This window comes from Somniosus microcephalus, unplaced genomic scaffold (assembly GCF_052327205.1).
Source record: "Somniosus microcephalus isolate GS21.2 unplaced genomic scaffold, FLI_Smic_1.0 unresolved_chr4, whole genome shotgun sequence".
NCBI lineage: Eukaryota > Metazoa > Chordata > Chondrichthyes > Squaliformes > Somniosidae > Somniosus > Somniosus microcephalus.
This window is the reverse complement of record NW_028225182.1, coordinates 8,309,894-8,327,245: the sequence shown is the minus strand read 5'-3', so window position 1 is coordinate 8,327,245 and position 17,352 is coordinate 8,309,894. Positions and strand designations below refer to the sequence as shown.

Below are 17,352 nucleotides of genomic sequence, written 5' to 3'. Positions count from 1 at the left end.
TCAAACCCTGTAATAATTTTGCATGCTTCATGAGATCCCCTCTCATTCTTCCGAATTCAAGAGATTACAGGCCTAGTTTACTCAATCTCTTAACACAACCGCTTCCCCGAGGCATGGCTAGTTCTGGAGCACACGCTTTTAGTGCTGCAGACGGAGTGTTGTCGGAGCTCATTGCATTTGCTGTAACTAATGAGCTCAGCTGTTTCTTAATATCGCTTGGAATTAATCAAATTGAATGAAGTCTGGCTTCTCTCAGGATGGTTACAGACACTTCAGCTTTGTCTTTTGTATTCATCCATCTTTTCTGTTTATTTACTCTATCTTATCGTTTTCTTGATTTTAAAACCCTCTGTCAAATTTCCTCTTAGCCGTCTATGCTCTAAGGAGAACAGCTCCAACTTCTCTGGTCTATCCACGTAACGGCAATCGTTCATCACTGGAACCAATGCATCAATGAATTGTTCACCCAGCACCGAGAGAGACAACATCCAGAGAAAAACACAGGAGGAAATCGATTTCAAGTGGATGCCTACCCGCACTTGGTGCCGTGCTTTCGCGAACACGTCTGTTGTGTTCTCATGTAAAAAATATAATTTTGTCCGAACAGTTTGCCTGGCGCGAAAGGATCTGAATTGCAAAGGAGCAGGCATGAAAAGCTGCGTTGATGTGCTTGCTGCCAGGAGGCTGGCTGCAGCTTCCCTGGTGGTCTAGTGGTTAGGATTCGGCACTCTCACTGCCGCGGCCCGGGTTCGATTCCCGGTCAGGGAACAGTGCGTTTTGGGGCTGTTTGAATTGCCACCATGCAATGCACCCTTACGGAGCAATGCTCCGCCCCTGATTCAACTTTCCACACCTCTGCTCAACATCACTCTTCATACAGCGATATAAAATACACATCCTTGATTTCTGTAAAATGCGTGCTGTTTCAAAGTCAGCAGGAATTGATTTCTGTCAAATTTAGACTGGCTGACTTTAAATGTTGCCAACATTTAACTGCAGCTCACAGTGTCAGGGCAGTCACGGTTTTCATCAGTCTTCTGTGTATCTTCTTGCCCACTGCATCTCCCTAACAAACTTAGCTTATCAAAGACACGGCAATCGATTCATTCATTGCCAATGTGAAAAATGCAAATTTTGAAACTTACCAACTTGTGCAAGCCTGGAATCAGAGAGTCCGTGGCCCGTGATAACTTGAGCATTAAGATGTTCATTAGCCCTTCCTGTATTGCTCAGTAGCCCACTGTGTGAGGAATTAAGAACCACGGGCATTTTCACTTCTGTGTCGGGCTCAGCACCATAGCTGAAGATTGAACTTGATTTGGCTCGTGATCAGTGCGGCTCAGTGAGACTTCGGCCCGTCTCTCCCTTCACAACCCATCAGTGTGGAGAAAAGAACAGGGAATTTTACACATGTGTTGTGCTCTGTAACTTTATTTGAACATGTCATTGCATTTCACGCTGTGTCCAACACGGTGAGGTCCCCCGTGCTGTGTCAGCATTGTATCTTTATCAATGCTGCAGCTTTACATTAACACAACCTGAGCTCCGAGATCTGGTCGGGTCACATTGCCCGAAGTGAGGAATGAGCGAGAGGGGCAATTCCACCCGGGGATAGAAAATCCGCCAGAAGAACGACAGAATACAGTCTTGAATGTGAAGCCAAAATAGCTCAGTTGGGAGAGCGATAGACTGAAGATTTAAAGGTCCCTGGTTCGATCCCGGGTTTCGACAGATTTTAGTTAGTTTCTGTCTCCTTCACTACAAGAGGAGCGAATGAAGAGAAATTTTACGCCCCTGATGCCGCGTTTCCTAAACGAATGGGAGTGAAACCACATCGGACATGCTGGATCCGGCTCCAACCGTCCGCTGCAGGTTCGAATCCAGTCGGGGTCCCGCCGTCTGCTTTTATACCGGAACAGTATTTGTGGGAGGGGCTGTGGTGGGATAGTAAATTTTAGAATGAGGTTTGTTAGACCATAGAGCTGCCTTTCTGTTAGTTTCGATTTACACTCTGCCCAGTTGTATATACGAACAGTTAACAATGTTTAACCGATGCAGTGTGTTCAATGATTGTGCAGTAACTCGGTCACCCAGTGTGAGGCTGAAAGACAATCTCGCAGCCTGGGTTCGAGCCTGGCCAACGAGAGCGTTGTGGCCGGGTAGCTCATGTTGGTGAAAGCCTGGTGCTAATAACGACAAGGTCGCGATTTCGATCCCCGTACTGGCCATCAGGATGTTTTCATAATTTTACGCTTTTCCCGCACATTTCAAATACAAACTTTATAAGGAAGCCAATGCACACAGACTCTCATGGGGGATTTATTTGGATAACATCCATTGCACCTTTGCCACCGGGGCTGAGAGACACATCTTTCTGTTTATTTGTCTTTCTGGGTTTGCTGTTGAATGTTGAACAGGCGGCCTGTTCCCGATAAGGGTAACAGGCAGGTAATAGACAGACAGAGCAGCTCTGACCACGCGAGATGGGCAAAAGCCTTCAGTTCAGGACAAATGCATCAATGAAATGTTCGCCGGCACCGAGAGAGACAACATCCAGAGAAAACCACTGAAGGAAATCGATTTCAAGTGGATGCCTACCCGCACTTGGTGCCGTGCTTTCGCGAACACGTATTTTGTGTTCTCATGTAAAAAGTATCATTTTGTCCGAACAGTTTGCCTGGCACAAAAGGATCTGAATTGCACTGGAGCAAGCAGGAAACACTGCGTTGCTGTGCTTGCTGGCAGGAGACTTGCAGCTTTTCTGGTGATCTAGTGGTTAGGATTCAGGCACCTTCATCTGCCGCGGCCCGGGTTCGATTCCCGGTCAGGAAACAGTGCGTTTTGGGGCTGTTTGAATTGCCGCCATACAACGCTGAAATAGCTCATTTGGGAGATCGATTAGATTTGAACATGCAGACTTTCGGATCTGGAGTCAGATGCGCTACCGCTGCGCCATGAGGTCCACAACATAAGCACGAATGTTCGTAGTTTGTATACATACACGTTCCACAAACACTGTTTCATTCCTCCTGCCTTCTCCTGATTCCTCAGTATCATGCACAAAAGCGCCTGATGCCCTCATTTGTTTAAAGCAACAAGCAGACACAAACACAGGTATTCATTCAAAATCTACCCGCAGGTGGCCACAGACACAATAAACAGAGCCAGAGAGACAGACAGAATCGGGAATCTCCGGGAAATAGACAAGAGATATTGACAAGGACTAAAGCGATTTGCGATCAGAAATTTGCCTGAACCCCTGTGGTTAATGAAAGGGATTTTGCTGCTTGAGTTCCTTATACGCCTTGGGCTTCTGGAGAACTTGTTTCGTAGTTTGCAGAAACGCGGCTCAGACATGCTGTTGTGACCGGGCCGGAGCCACAAGGTTCCTGACTGCAATCAGCGACAAGGCAATATTGCATCAACAGGCCCGGCTAGCTCAGTCGGTAGAGCATGAGACTCTTAATCTCAGGGTCGTCGGTTCGAGCCCCACGTTGGGCGGTAGTTATAATGTTAAACTTTTATGTTGCTTTCAAAGCGTCATTAATTAAGCGATATCCTTGTTTTGCACAATGAAAGAAATGCGAACTGAGAAAATACTGCAGATGCTGGAAATATGAATTGAAACAGAAAATGCTGGAGATACTCAGCAGGTCAGGCAGCATCAGCGAAGAGAGAAACAGAGGTAACGTTTCAAGTCGATAACCTTTCGTCAGAACTGGAAAAAAAAGGTAATGGAACAGATTTTTAAGCAGTGCAGGGGATTCAATGAGATCATGGCTGATCTCCTGCCTCAATTCCACTCCCCGGCCCTATCGCCATATCCCTTGATGCCCTTACCAGTCAGAAATCACCCACTTCTGTTTTGAATATACCCAATAACTGAGCCTCCACAGCACTCTGGGGAAGAGAATTCCAAAGATTCACCACTCTCTGTGTGAAGAAATGTCTTCTCTCAGTCCTGAATGGCCTAACCTTTATCCTGAGGCTGTGTCCGCTGGTTCTAGACTCCCCAGCCAAGGGAATCATTCTCCCAGCATCCAACCGATCAAACCCTGTAATAATTTTGCATGCTTCATGAGATCCCCTCTCATTCTTCCGAATTCAAGAGATTACAGGCCTAGTTTACTCAATCTCTTAACACAACCGCTTCCCCGAGGCATGGCTAGTTCTGGAGCACACGCTTTTAGTGCTGCAGACGGAGTGTTGTCGGAGCTCATTGCATTTGCTGTAACTAATGAGCTCAGCTGTTTCTTAATATCGCTTGGAATTAATCAAATTGAATGAAGTCTGGCTTCTCTCAGGATGGTTACAGACACTTCAGCTTTGTCTTTTGTATTCATCCATCTTTTCTGTTTATTTACTCTATCTTATCGTTTTCTTGATTTTAAAACCCTCTGTCAAATTTCCTCTTAGCCGTCTATGCTCTAAGGAGAACAGCTCCAACTTCTCTGGTCTATCCACGTAACGGCAATCGTTCATCACTGGAACCAATGCATCAATGAATTGTTCACCCAGCACCGAGAGAGACAACATCCAGAGAAAAACACAGGAGGAAATCGATTTCAAGTGGACGCCTACCCGCACTTGGTGCCGTGCTTTCGCGAACACGTCTGTTGTGTTCTCATGTAAAAAATATAATTTTGTCCGAACAGTTTGCCTGGCGCGAAAGGATCTGAATTGCAAAGGAGCAGGCATGAAAAGCTGCGTTGATGTGCTTGCTGCCAGGAGGCTGGCTGCAGCTTCCCTGGTGGTCTAGTGGTTAGGATTCGGCACTCTCACTGCCGCGGCCCGGGTTCGATTCCCGGTCAGGGAACAGTGCGTTTTGGGGCTGTTTGAATTGCCACCATGCAACGCACCCTTACGGAGCAATGCTCTGCCCCTGATTCAACTTTCCACACCGCTGCTCAACATCACTCTTCATACAGCGATATAAAATACACATCCTTGATTTCTGTAAAATGCGTGCTGTTTCAAAGTCAGCAGGAATTGATTTCTGTCAAATTTAGACTGGCTGACTTTAAATGTTGCCAACATTTAACTGCAGCTCACAGTGTCAGGGCAGTCACGGTTTTCATCAGTCTTCTGTGTATCTTCTTGCCCACTGCATCTCCCTAACAAACTTAGCTTATCAAAGGCACGGCAATCGATTCATTCATTGCCAGTGTGAAAAATGCAAATTTTGAAACTTACCAACTTGTGCAAGCCTGGAATCAGAGAGTCCGTGGCCCGTGATAACTTGAGCATTAAGATGTTCATTAGCCCTTCCTGTATTGCTCAGTAGCCCACTGTGTGAGGAATTAAGAACCACGGGCATTTTCACTTCTGTGTCGGGCTCAGCACCATACCTGCAGCTGAAGATTGAACTTGATTTGGCTCGTGATCAGTGCGGCTCAGTGAGACTTCGGCCCGTCTCTCCCTTCACAACCCATCAGTGTGGAGAAAAGAACAGGGAATTTTACACATGTGTTGTGCTCTGTAACTTTATTTGAACATGTCATTGCATTTCACGCTGTGTCCAACACGGTGAGGTCCCCCGTGCTGTGTCAGCATTGTATCTTTATCAACGCTGCAGCTTTACATTAACACAACCTGAGCTCCGAGATCTGGTCGGGTCACATTGCCCGAAGTGAGGAATGAGCGAGAGGGGCAATTCCACCCGGGGATAGAAAATCCGCCAGAAGAACGACAGAATACAGTCTTGAATGTGAAGCCAAAATAGCTCAGTTGGGAGAGCGATAGACTGAAGATTTAAAGGTCCCTGGTTCGATCCCGGGTTTCGGCAGATTTTAGTTAGTTTCTGTCTCCTTCACTACAAGAGGAGCGAATGAAGAGAAATTTTACGCTCCTGATGCCGCGTTTCCTAAACGAATGGGAGTGAAACCACATCGGACATGCTGGATCCGGCTCCAACCGTCCGCTGCAGGTTCGAATCCAGTCGGGGTCCCGCCGTCTGCTTTTATACCGGAACAGTATTTGTGGGAGGGGCTGTGGTGCGATAGTAAATTTTAGAATGAGGTTTGTTAGACCATAGAGCTGCCTTTCTGTTAGTTTCGATTTACACTCTGCCCAGTTGTATATACGAACAGTTAACAATGTTTAACCGATGCAGTGTGTTCAATGATTGTGCAGTAACTCGGTCACCCAGTGTGAGGCTGAAAGACAATCTCGCAGCCTGGGTTCGAGCCTGGCCAACGAGAGCGTTGTGGCCGGGTAGCTCAGTTGGTGAAAGCCTGGTGCTAATAACGACAAGGTCGCGATTTCGATCCCCGTACTGGCCATCAGGATGTTTTCATAATTTTACGCTTTTCCCGCACATTTCAAATACAAACTTTATAAGGAAGCCAATGCACACAGACTCTCATGGGGGATTTATTTGGATAACATCCATTGCACCTTTGCCACCGGGGCTGAGAGACACATCTTTCTGTTTATTTGTCTTTCTGGGTTTGCTGTTGAATGTTGAACAGGCGGCCTGTTCCCGATAAGGGTAACAGGCAGGTAATAGACAGACAGAGCAGCTCTGACCACGCGAGATGGGCAAAAGCCTTCAGTTCAGGACAAATGCATCAATGAAATGTTCGCCGGCACCGAGAGAGACAACATCCAGAGAAAACCACTGAAGGAAATCGATTTCAAGTGGATGCCTACCCGCACTTGGTGCCGTGCTTTCGCGAACACGTCTTTTGTGTTCTCATGTAAAAAGTATCATTTTGTCCGAACAGTTTGCCTGGCACAAAAGGATCTGAATTGCACTGGAGCAAGCAGGAAACACTGCGTTGCTGTGCTTGCTGGCAGGAGACTTGCAGCTTTTCTGGTGATCTAGTGGTTAGGATTCAGGCACCTTCATCTGCCGCGGCCCGGGTTCGATTCCCGGTCAGGAAACAGTGCGTTTTGGGGCTGTTTGAATTGCCGCCATACAACGCTGAAATAGCTCATTTGGGAGATCGATTAGATTTGAACATGCAGACTTTCGGATCTGGAGTCAGATGCGCTACCGCTGCGCCATGAGGTCCACAACATAAGCACGAATGTTCGTAGTTTGTATACATACACGTTCCACAAACACTGTTTCATTCCTCCTGCCTTCTCCTGATTCCTCAGTATCATGCACAAAAGCGCCTGATGCCCTCATTTGTTTAAAGCAACAAGCAGACACAAACACAGGTATTCATTCAAAATCTACCCGCAGGTGGCCACAGACACAATAAACAGAGCCAGAGAGACAGACAGAATCGGGAATCTCCGGGAAATAGACAAGAGATATTGACAAGGACTAAAGCGATTTGCGATCAGAAATTTGCCTGAACCCCTGTGGTTAATGAAAGGGATTTTGCTGCTTGAGTTCCTTATACGCCTTGGGCTTCTGGAGAACTTGTTTCGTAGTTTGCAGAAACGCGGCTCAGACATGCTGTTGTGACCGGGCCGGAGCCACAAGGTTCCTGACTGCAATCAGCGACAAGGCAATATGGCATCAACAGGCCCGGCTAGCTCAGTCGGTAGAGCATGAGACTCTTAATCTCAGGGTCGTGGGTTCGAGCCCCACGTTGGGCGGTAGTTATAATGTTAAACTTTTATGTTGCTTTCAAAGCGTCATTAATTAAGCGATATCCTTGTTTTGCACAATGAAAGAAATGCGAACTGAGAAAATACTGCAGATGCTGGAAATATGAATTGAAACAGAAAATGCTGGAGATGGTCAGGCAGCATCAGCGAAGAGAGAAACAGAGGTAACGTTTCAAGTCGATAACCTTTCGTCAGAACTGGAAAAAAAAGGTAATGGAACAGATTTTTAAGCAGTGCAGGGGATTCAATGAGATCATGGCTGATCTCCTGCCTCAATTCCACTCCCCGGCCCTATCGCCATATCCCTTGATGCCCTTACCAGTCAGAAATCACCCACTTCTGTTTTGAATATACCCAATAACTGAGCCTCCACAGCACTCTGGGGAAGAGAATTCCAAAGATTCACCACTCTCTGTGTGAAGAAATGTCTTCTCTCAGTCCTGAATGGCCTAACCTTTATCCTGAGGCTGTGTCCGCTGGTTCTAGACTCCCCAGCCAAGGGAATCATTCTCCCAGCATCCAACCGATCAAACCCTGTAATAATTTTGCATGCTTCATGAGATCCCCTCTCATTCTTCCGAATTCAAGAGATTACAGGCCTAGTTTACTCAATCTCTTAACACAACCGCTTCCCCGAGGCATGGCTAGTTCTGGAGCACACGCTTTTAGTGCTGCAGACGGAGTGTTGTCGGAGCTCATTGCATTTGCTGTAACTAATGAGCTCAGCTGTTTCTTAATATCGCTTGGAATTAATCAAATTGAATGAAGTCTGGCTTCTCTCAGGATGGTTACAGACACTTCAGCTTTGTCTTTTGTATTCATCCATCTTTTCTGTTTATTTACTCTATCTTATCGTTTTCTTGATTTTAAAACCCTCTGTCAAATTTCCTCTTAGCCGTCTATGCTCTAAGGAGAACAGCTCCAACTTCTCTGGTCTATCCACGTAACGGCAATCGTTCATCACTGGAACCAATGCATCAATGAATTGTTCACCCAGCACCGAGAGAGACAACATCCAGAGAAAAACACAGGAGGAAATCGATTTCAAGTGGATGCCTACCCGCACTTGGTGCCGTGCTTTCGCGAACACGTCTGTTGTGTTCTCATGTAAAAAATATAATTTTGTCCGAACAGTTTGCCTGGCGCGAAAGGATCTGAATTGCAAAGGAGCAGGCATGAAAAGCTGCGTTGATGTGCTTGCTGCCAGGAGGCTGGCTGCAGCTTCCCTGGTGGTCTAGTGGTTAGGATTCGGCACTCTCACTGCCGCGGCCCGGGTTCGATTCCCGGTCAGGGAACAGTGCGTTTTGGGGCTGTTTGAATTGCCACCATGCAACGCACCCTTACGGAGCAATGCTCCGCCCCTGATTCAACTTTCCACACCGCTGCTCAACATCACTCTTCATACAGCGATATAAAATACACATCCTTGATTTCTGTAAAATGCGTGCTGTTTCAAAGTCAGCAGGAATTGATTTCTGTCAAATTTAGACTGGCTGACTTTAAATGTTGCCAACATTTAACTGCAGCTCACAGTGTCAGGGCAGTCACGGTTTTCATCAGTCTTCTGTGTATCTTCTTGCCCACTGCATCTCCCTAACAAACTTAGCTTATCAAAGGCACGGCAATCGATTCATTCATTGCCAGTGTGAAAAATGCAAATTTTGAAACTTACCAACTTGTGCAAGCCTGGAATCAGAGAGTCCGTGGCCCGTGATAACTTGAGCATTAAGATGTTCATTAGCCCTTCCTGTATTGCTCAGTAGCCCACTGTGTGAGGAATTAAGAACCACGGGCATTTTCACTTCTGTGTCGGGCTCAGCACCATACCTGCAGCTGAAGATTGAACTTGATTTGGCTCGTGATCAGTGCGGCTCAGTGAGACTTCGGCCCGTCTCTCCCTTCACAACCCATCAGTGTGGAGAAAAGAACAGGGAATTTTACACATGTGTTGTGCTCTGTAACTTTATTTGAACATGTCATTGCATTTCACGCTGTGTCCAACACGGTGAGGTCCCCCGTGCTGTGTCAGCATTGTATCTTTATCAATGCTGCAGCTTTACATTAACACAACCTGAGCTCCGAGATCTGGTCGGGTCACATTGCCCGAAGTGAGGAATGAGCGAGAGGGGCAATACCACCCGGGGATAGAAAATCCGCCAGAAGAACGACAGAATACAGTCTTGAATGTGAAGCCAAAATAGCTCAGTTGGGAGAGCGATAGACTGAAGATTTAAAGGTCCCTGGTTCGATCCCGGGTTTCGGCAGATTTTAGTTAGTTTCTGTCTCCTTCACTACAAGAGGAGCGAATGAAGAGAAATTTTACGCTCCTGATGCCGCGTTTCCTAAACGAATGGGAGTGAAACCACATCGGACATGCTGGATCCGGCTCCAACCGTCCGCTGCAGGTTCGAATCCAGTCGGGGTCCCGCCGTCTGCTTTTATACCGGAACAGTATTTGTGGGAGGGGCTGTGGTGCGATAGTAAATTTTAGAATGAGGTTTGTTAGACCATAGAGCTGCCTTTCTGTTAGTTTCGATTTACACTCTGCCCAGTTGTATATACGAACAGTTAACAATGTTTAACCGATGCAGTGTGTTCAATGATTGTGCAGTAACTCGGTCACCCAGTGTGAGGCTGAAAGACAATCTCGCAGCGTGGGTTCGAGCCTGGCCAACGAGAGCGTTGTGGCCGGGTAGCTCAGTTGGTGAAAGCCTGGTGCTAATAACGACAAGGTCGCGATTTCGATCCCCGTACTGGCCATCAGGATGTTTTCATAATTTTACGCTTTTCCCGCACATTTCAAATACAAACTTTATAAGGAAGCCAATGCACACAGACTCTCATGGGGGATTTATTTGGATAACATCCATTGCACCTTTGCCACCGGGGCTGAGAGACACATCTTTCTGTTTATTTGTCTTTCTGGGTTTGCTGTTGAATGTTGAACAGGCGGCCTGTTCCCGATAAGGGTAACAGGCAGGTAATAGACAGACAGAGCAGCTCTGACCACGCGAGATGGGCAAAAGCCTTCAGTTCAGGACAAATGCATCAATGAAATGTTCGCCGGCACCGAGAGAGACAACATCCAGAGAAAACCACTGAAGGAAATCGATTTCAAGTGGATGCCTACCCGCACTTGGTGCCGTGCTTTCGCGAACACGTCTTTTGTGTTCTCATGTAAAAAGTATCATTTTGTCCGAACAGTTTGCCTGGCACAAAAGGATCTGAATTGCACTGGAGCAAGCAGGAAACACTGCGTTGCTGTGCTTGCTGGCAGGAGACTTGCAGCTTTTCTGGTGATCTAGTGGTTAGGATTCAGGCACCTTCATCTGCCGCGGCCCGGGTTCGATTCCCGGTCAGGAAACAGTGCGTTTTGGGGCTGTTTGAATTGCCGCCATACAACGCTGAAATAGCTCATTTGGGAGATCGATTAGATTTGAACATGCAGACTTTCGGATCTGGAGTCAGATGCGCTACCGCTGCGCCATGAGGTCCACAACATAAGCACGAATGTTCGTAGTTTGTATACATACACGTTCCACAAACACTGTTTCATTCCTCCTGCCTTCTCCTGATTCCTCAGTATCATGCACAAAAGCGCCTGATGCCCTCATTTGTTTAAAGCAACAAGCAGACACAAACACAGGTATTCATTCAAAATCTACCCGCAGGTGGCCACAGACACAATAAACAGAGCCAGAGAGACAGACAGAATCGGGAATCTCCGGCAAATTGACAAGAGATATTGACAAGGACTAAAGCGATTTGCGATCAGAAATTTGCCTGAACCCCTGTGGTTAATGAAAGGGATTTTGCTGCTTGAGTTCCTTATAAGCCTTGGGCTTCTGGAGAACTTGTTTCGTAGTTTGCAGAAACGCGGCTCAGACATGCTGTTGTGACCGGGCTGGAGCCACAAGGTTCCTGACTGCAATCAGCGACAAGGCAATATTGCATCAACAGGCCCGGCTAGCTCAGTCGGTAGAGCATGAGACTCTTAATCTCAGGGTCGTGGGTTCGAGCCCCACGTTGGGCGGTAGTTATAATGTTAAACTTTTATGTTGCTTTCAAAGCGTCATTAATTAAGCGATATCCTTGTTTTGCACAATGAAAGAAATGCGAACTGAGAAAATACTGCAGATGCTGGAAATATGAATTGAAACAGAAAATGCTGGAGATACTCAGCAGGTCAGGCAGCATCAGCGAAGAGAGAAACAGAGGTAACGTTTCAAGTCGATAACCTTTCGTCAGAACTGGAAAAAAAAGGTAATGGAACAGATTTTTAAGCAGTGCAGGGGATTCAATGAGATCATGGCTGATCTCCTGCCTCAATTCCACTCCCCGGCCCTATCGCCATATCCCTTGATGCCCTTACCAGTCAGAAATCACCCACTTCTGTTTTGAATATACCCAATAACTGAGCCTCCACAGCACTCTGGGGAAGAGAATTCCAAAGATTCACCACTCTCTGTGTGAAGAAATGTCTTCTCTCAGTCCTGAATGGCCTAACCTTTATCCTGAGGCTGTGTCCGCTGGTTCTAGACTCCCCAGCCAAGGGAATCATTCTCCCAGCATCCAACCGATCAAACCCTGTAATAATTTTGCATGCTTCATGAGATCCCCTCTCATTCTTCCGAATTCAAGAGATTACAGGCCTAGTTTACTCAATCTCTTAACACAACCGCTTCCCCGAGGCATGGCTAGTTCTGGAGCACACGCTTTTAGTGCTGCAGACGGAGTGTTGTCGGAGCTCATTGCATTTGCTGTAACTAATGAGCTCAGCTGTTTCTTAATATCGCTTGGAATTAATCAAATTGAATGAAGTCTGGCTTCTCTCAGGATGGTTACAGACACTTCAGCTTTGTCTTTTGTATTCATCCATCTTTTCTGTTTATTTACTCTATCTTATCGTTTTCTTGATTTTAAAACCCTCTGTCAAATTTCCTCTTAGCCGTCTATGCTCTAAGGAGAACAGCTCCAACTTCTCTGGTCTATCCACGTAACGGCAATCGTTCATCACTGGAACCAATGCATCAATGAATTGTTCACCCAGCACCGAGAGAGACAACATCCAGAGAAAAACACAGGAGGAAATCGATTTCAAGTGGATGCCTACCCGCACTTGGTGCCGTGCTTTCGCGAACACGTCTGTTGTGTTCTCATGTAAAAAATATAATTTTGTCCGAACAGTTTGCCTGGCGCGAAAGGATCTGAATTGCAAAGGAGCAGGCATGAAAAGCTGCGTTGATGTGCTTGCTGCCAGGAGGCTGGCTGCAGCTTCCCTGGTGGTCTAGTGGTTAGGATTCGGCACTCTCACTGCCGCGGCCCGGGTTCGATTCCTGGTCAGGGAACAGTGCGTTTTGGGGCTGTTTGAATTGCCACCATGCAACGCACCCTTACGGAGCAATGCTCCGCCCCTGATTCAACTTTCCACACCACTGCTCAACATCACTCTTCATACAGCGATATAAAATACACATCCTTGATTTCTGTAAAATGCGTGCTGTTTCAAAGTCAGCAGGAATTGATTTCTGTCAAATTTAGACTGGCTGACTTTAAATGTTGCCAACATTTAACTGCAGCTCACAGTGTCAGGGCAGTCACGGTTTTCATCAGTCTTCTGTGTATCTTCTTGCCCACTGCATCTCCCTAACAAACTTAGCTTATCAAAGGCACGGCAATCGATTCATTCATTGCCAGTGTGAAAAATGCAAATTTTGAAACTTACCAACTTGTGCAAGCCTGGAATCAGAGAGTCCGTGGCCCGTGATAACTTGAGCATTAAGATGTTCATTAGCCCTTCCTGTATTGCTCAGTAGCCCACTGTGTGAGGAATTAAGAACCACGGGCATTTTCACTTCTGTGTCGGGCTCAGCACCATACCTGCAGCTGAAGATTGAACTTGATTTGGCTCGTGATCAGTGCGGCTCAGTGAGACTTCGGCCCGTCTCTCCCTTCACAACCCATCAGTGTGGAGAAAAGAACAGGGAATTTTACACATGTGTTGTGCTCTGTAACTTTATTTGAACATGTCATTGCATTTCACGCTGTGTCCAACACGGTGAGGTCCCCCGTGCTGTGTCAGCATTGTATCTTTATCAACGCTGCAGCTTTACATTAACACAACCTGAGCTCCGAGATCTGGTCGGGTCACATTGCCCGAAGTGAGGAATGAGCGAGAGGGGCAGTCCCACCCGGGGATAGAAAATCCTCCAAAAGAACAACAGAATACTGCGTTTTTGATGTGAAGCCGAAATAGCTCATTTGGAGAGCGGGTCCCTGGTTCGATCCCGGGTTTCGGCAGGTTTTAGTTACTTTCTGTCTCCTTCACTACAAGAGGAGCGAATTAGGAGAAATTTTACGCTCCTGATGTTGCGTTTCCTAAACGAATGGGAGTGAAACCACATCGGACATGTTGGATCCGGCATCAACCGGCCGCTGCAGGTTCGAATCCAGTCGGGGTCCCGCCGTCTGCTTTTATACCGGGACAGTGTTTGTGGGAGGGGCTGTGGTGCGATAATAAATGTTAGAATGAGGTTTGTTAGACCATAGAGCTGTCTTTCTGTTACTTTGGATTTACACTCTGCCCAGTTGTATATACGAACAGTTCACAATGTTTAAGCGATGTGGTGTGTTCAATGTTTGTGCAGTAACTCGGTCACCCAGTGTGCGCCTGAAAGACAATCTCCCAGCCTGGGTTCGAGCCTGGCCAGCGGGAGTGTTGTGTGCCAGTTAGCTCAGTTGGTGAGAGCGTGGTGCGCACAACGCCAAAGTCGCGGGTTCGATCCCCGTCTGGGCCATCAGGATGTTTTCATAACTTTACGCTTTTCCCGCACATTTCCAATACAAACTTTATAAGGAAGTCAATGCACATAGACCCTCACGGGGGATATATTTGGATTAACATCTTTTGCCACCGGGGCTGAGAGACACATCTTTCTGTTCATTTGTCTTTCTCGGTTTGCTGTTGAAAGTTGAACAGGCGGCCTGTTCCCGATAAGGGTCAAAGGCAGGTAAGAGACAGACAGAGCGGCTCTGACCCCACGAGATGGGCAAAAGGACAATTTGTTCTGAACAAATGCATCAATGCATTGTTTGCCCAGCACCGAGAGAGACAACATCCAGAGAAAAACACAGGAGGAAATCGAGTGAATGCCTACCTGCACTTGGTGCCGTGCTTTCGCGAACACGTCTGTTGTGTTCTCATGTAAAAGATATAATTTTGCCCGAACAGTTTGCCTGGCGCGAAAGGATTTGAATTGCAAAGGAGCAGGCAGGAAAAACTGCGTTGATGTGCTTGCTGGCAGGAGGCTGGCTGTAGCTTCCCTGGTGGTCTAGTGGTTAGGATTCGGCGCTCTCACCGCTGCGGCCCGCGTTCGATTCCCGGTCAGGGAACAGTGCGTTTTGGGGCACTTTGAATTGTCACCACACAGCGCACCCTTACGGAGCACTGCTCGCCCCTGATTCAACTTTCCACACCACCGCTGAACATCACTTTTCATACAGCGATACAAAATACACTTCCTTGATTTCTGTAAAATGCGTGCTGTATCAAAGTCAGCAGGAATTGATTTCTGTCAACTTTTGGACTGGCTAACTTTAAATGTTACCAACATTTAACTGCAGCTCACAGTGTCAGGGCAGTCACGGTTTTTATCAGTCTTCCGTATATCTTCTTGCCCACTGCACCTCCCTAACAAACTTAGCTTATCCCAGGCACGGCTATCAATCAATTCATTGCCAGTGTGAAAAATGAAATATTTGAAATTTAGCAACGTGCGCAAGACTGGAATCAGAGAGTCCATGGCCCGTGATAACTTGAGCATTAAGATGTTCAGTAGCCCACTGTGTGAGGAACTAAGAACCACGGGCATTTTCATTTCTGTGTGGGGCTCAGCACCATACCTGCAGCTGAAGATTGAACTTGATTTGGCTCGTGATCAGTGCGGTTCAGTGAGACTTCGGCCCGTCTCTCCCTTCACAACCCATCAGTGTGGAGAAAAGAACAGGGAATTTTACACGTGTTGTGCGCTGTAACTTTATTTGAACATGTCATTGCATTTCACGCTGTGTCCAACACGCTGAGGTCCCCCGTGCTGTGTCAGCTTTGTATCTTTATCAACACTCCAGCTTTACATTAACACAACCTGAGCTCCGAGATCTGGTCGGGTCACATTGTCCGAAGTGAGGAATGAGCGAGAGGGGCAATTCCACCCGGGGATAGAAAATCCTCCAAAAGAACGACAGAATACTGCACTTGATGTGAAGCCGAAATATCTCAGTTGGGAGAGCGTTAGACTGAAGATGTAAAGGTCCCTGGTTCGATCCCGGGTTTCGGCAGGTTTTAGTTACTTTCTGTCTCCTTCACTACAAGAGGAGCGAATCAGGAGAGATTTTACGCTCCTGATGCCGCGTTTCCCAAAGGAATGGGAGTGAAACCACATCGGACATGCTCGATCCGGCTCCAACTGGACGCTGCAGGTTCGAATCCAGTCGGGGTCCCGCCCTCTGCTTTTATACCGGGACAGTGTTTGTGGGACGGGCTGTGGTGTGATAATAAATTTGAGACTGAGGTTTAGAAACATAGAAGATAGGAGTAGGCCATTCGGCCCTTCGAGCCTGCTCCGCCTTTCAAAGATATTGAGGAAGTCTGAGATAATGCTTGGCCACTTTTACTAGGCATGATGGGAAAATGAATATAGGTCCATCTGTACAACTAGTAAGAACTAGCAGGTAACAAGAGACGTGGCATGATTAGGTTTCCGCCAAGGAACAGATGTCTCCGTAGTTTTGCCAGAATGCAGAAATGAGACAATGAGCCTTATTTCAGGCTCTTAGTGACCTGTCATGCCCTAGTATGAAAGAGGATCCAGCCCCCAGACATGGTTAATGATTAAGGGGAAGTATGTGATTGAACAATGCTAAACTGCGTTTCTGGCTTTTGTGGTAAAGAGGCCCACTTTGAGAGTCTGTCAAAGGGTCAATGATGAAGTTAAAATATACCCTGATAAAGGAACAATAGGTTGCCAATCAAAGTTGTTTGTTACACTGTATAAATATCAGTCGCGAAAGCTGTACCTTTGGAATAGCAGCCTCCCCCCTTGAGTGATGGTGCTTTCCCCCTTGCTGCAAGGAAAAATAAAGCTTTGTCTCTCTGACGATACCCAGTTTGTGTAAAGTCTTTACTTGGGGTTTAGACTTCGACAATATCATGGCTGATCATCCAAATTCAGTACCCTGACCCTGCCTTCTCCCCATATTCCTTGATCCATTTAGCCTTAAGAAATATATCCAACTCATTTTTGAATATATTTAATGAACTGACCTCCACCACCCTCTGTGGCAGAGAATTCCACAGGTTCACCAATCTCTGGGTGAAGAAATTCCTCCTCATTTCAGTCCTAAATGGCTTACCCCTTATCCTTAGACTATGACCCCTGGTTCTGGACTCCCCGGCCATCATAAACATCCTTCCTGCATCTAGTCTGTCCAGGCCTGACAGAATTTTATAAGTTTCGATGAGATCCCCTCTCAATCTTCTAAACTCCAGTGAGTATAAGCCCAATCGACACAATCTCTCCTCATACGTCATTCCTGCCATCCCAGGTATCAGCCTGGTGAATCTTCGCTGCACTCCTTCCATGGCAAGAACGTTCTTCCTCAGGTAAGGCGACCAAAACTGCACACAGTACTCAAGGTGCGGTCTCACCAAGGCCCTGTACAACTGTAGCAAGACATCCATGTTCCTGTACTCGAACCCTCTTGCTACGAAGGCCAACATACCATTTG

At 46.8% G+C, this 17,352-nt stretch overlaps 10 non-coding genes across 10 annotated transcripts; all 10 read left to right on the top strand.

The window, feature by feature from the left end:
- Positions 1-696: 696 nt before the first annotated feature.
- On the top strand, positions 697-768 carry trnae-cuc (transfer RNA glutamic acid (anticodon CUC)). Its single transcript has one exon. It is a non-coding gene; the product is annotated as a tRNA-Glu (tRNA).
- Positions 769-3,428: 2,660 nt separating this feature from the next.
- On the top strand, positions 3,429-3,501 carry trnak-cuu (transfer RNA lysine (anticodon CUU)). The gene has a single exon. It is a non-coding gene; the product is annotated as a tRNA-Lys (tRNA).
- A 1,243-nt stretch (positions 3,502-4,744) lies between these two features.
- trnae-cuc (transfer RNA glutamic acid (anticodon CUC)) lies at positions 4,745-4,816 on the top strand. The gene has a single exon. It is a non-coding gene; the product is annotated as a tRNA-Glu (tRNA).
- Positions 4,817-5,712: 896 nt separating this feature from the next.
- Positions 5,713-5,785, top strand: trnaf-gaa (transfer RNA phenylalanine (anticodon GAA)). The gene has a single exon. It is a non-coding gene; the product is annotated as a tRNA-Phe (tRNA).
- Positions 5,786-7,481: 1,696 nt separating this feature from the next.
- trnak-cuu (transfer RNA lysine (anticodon CUU)) lies at positions 7,482-7,554 on the top strand. The gene has a single exon. It is a non-coding gene; the product is annotated as a tRNA-Lys (tRNA).
- A 1,235-nt stretch (positions 7,555-8,789) lies between these two features.
- Positions 8,790-8,861, top strand: trnae-cuc (transfer RNA glutamic acid (anticodon CUC)). Its single transcript has one exon. It is a non-coding gene; the product is annotated as a tRNA-Glu (tRNA).
- Positions 8,862-9,757: 896 nt separating this feature from the next.
- trnaf-gaa (transfer RNA phenylalanine (anticodon GAA)) lies at positions 9,758-9,830 on the top strand. Its single transcript has one exon. It is a non-coding gene; the product is annotated as a tRNA-Phe (tRNA).
- Positions 9,831-11,526: 1,696 nt separating this feature from the next.
- trnak-cuu (transfer RNA lysine (anticodon CUU)) lies at positions 11,527-11,599 on the top strand. The gene has a single exon. It is a non-coding gene; the product is annotated as a tRNA-Lys (tRNA).
- A 1,243-nt stretch (positions 11,600-12,842) lies between these two features.
- On the top strand, positions 12,843-12,914 carry trnae-cuc (transfer RNA glutamic acid (anticodon CUC)). Its single transcript has one exon. It is a non-coding gene; the product is annotated as a tRNA-Glu (tRNA).
- Positions 12,915-15,830: 2,916 nt separating this feature from the next.
- On the top strand, positions 15,831-15,903 carry trnaf-gaa (transfer RNA phenylalanine (anticodon GAA)). The gene has a single exon. It is a non-coding gene; the product is annotated as a tRNA-Phe (tRNA).
- Positions 15,904-17,352: the final 1,449 nt, after the last annotated feature.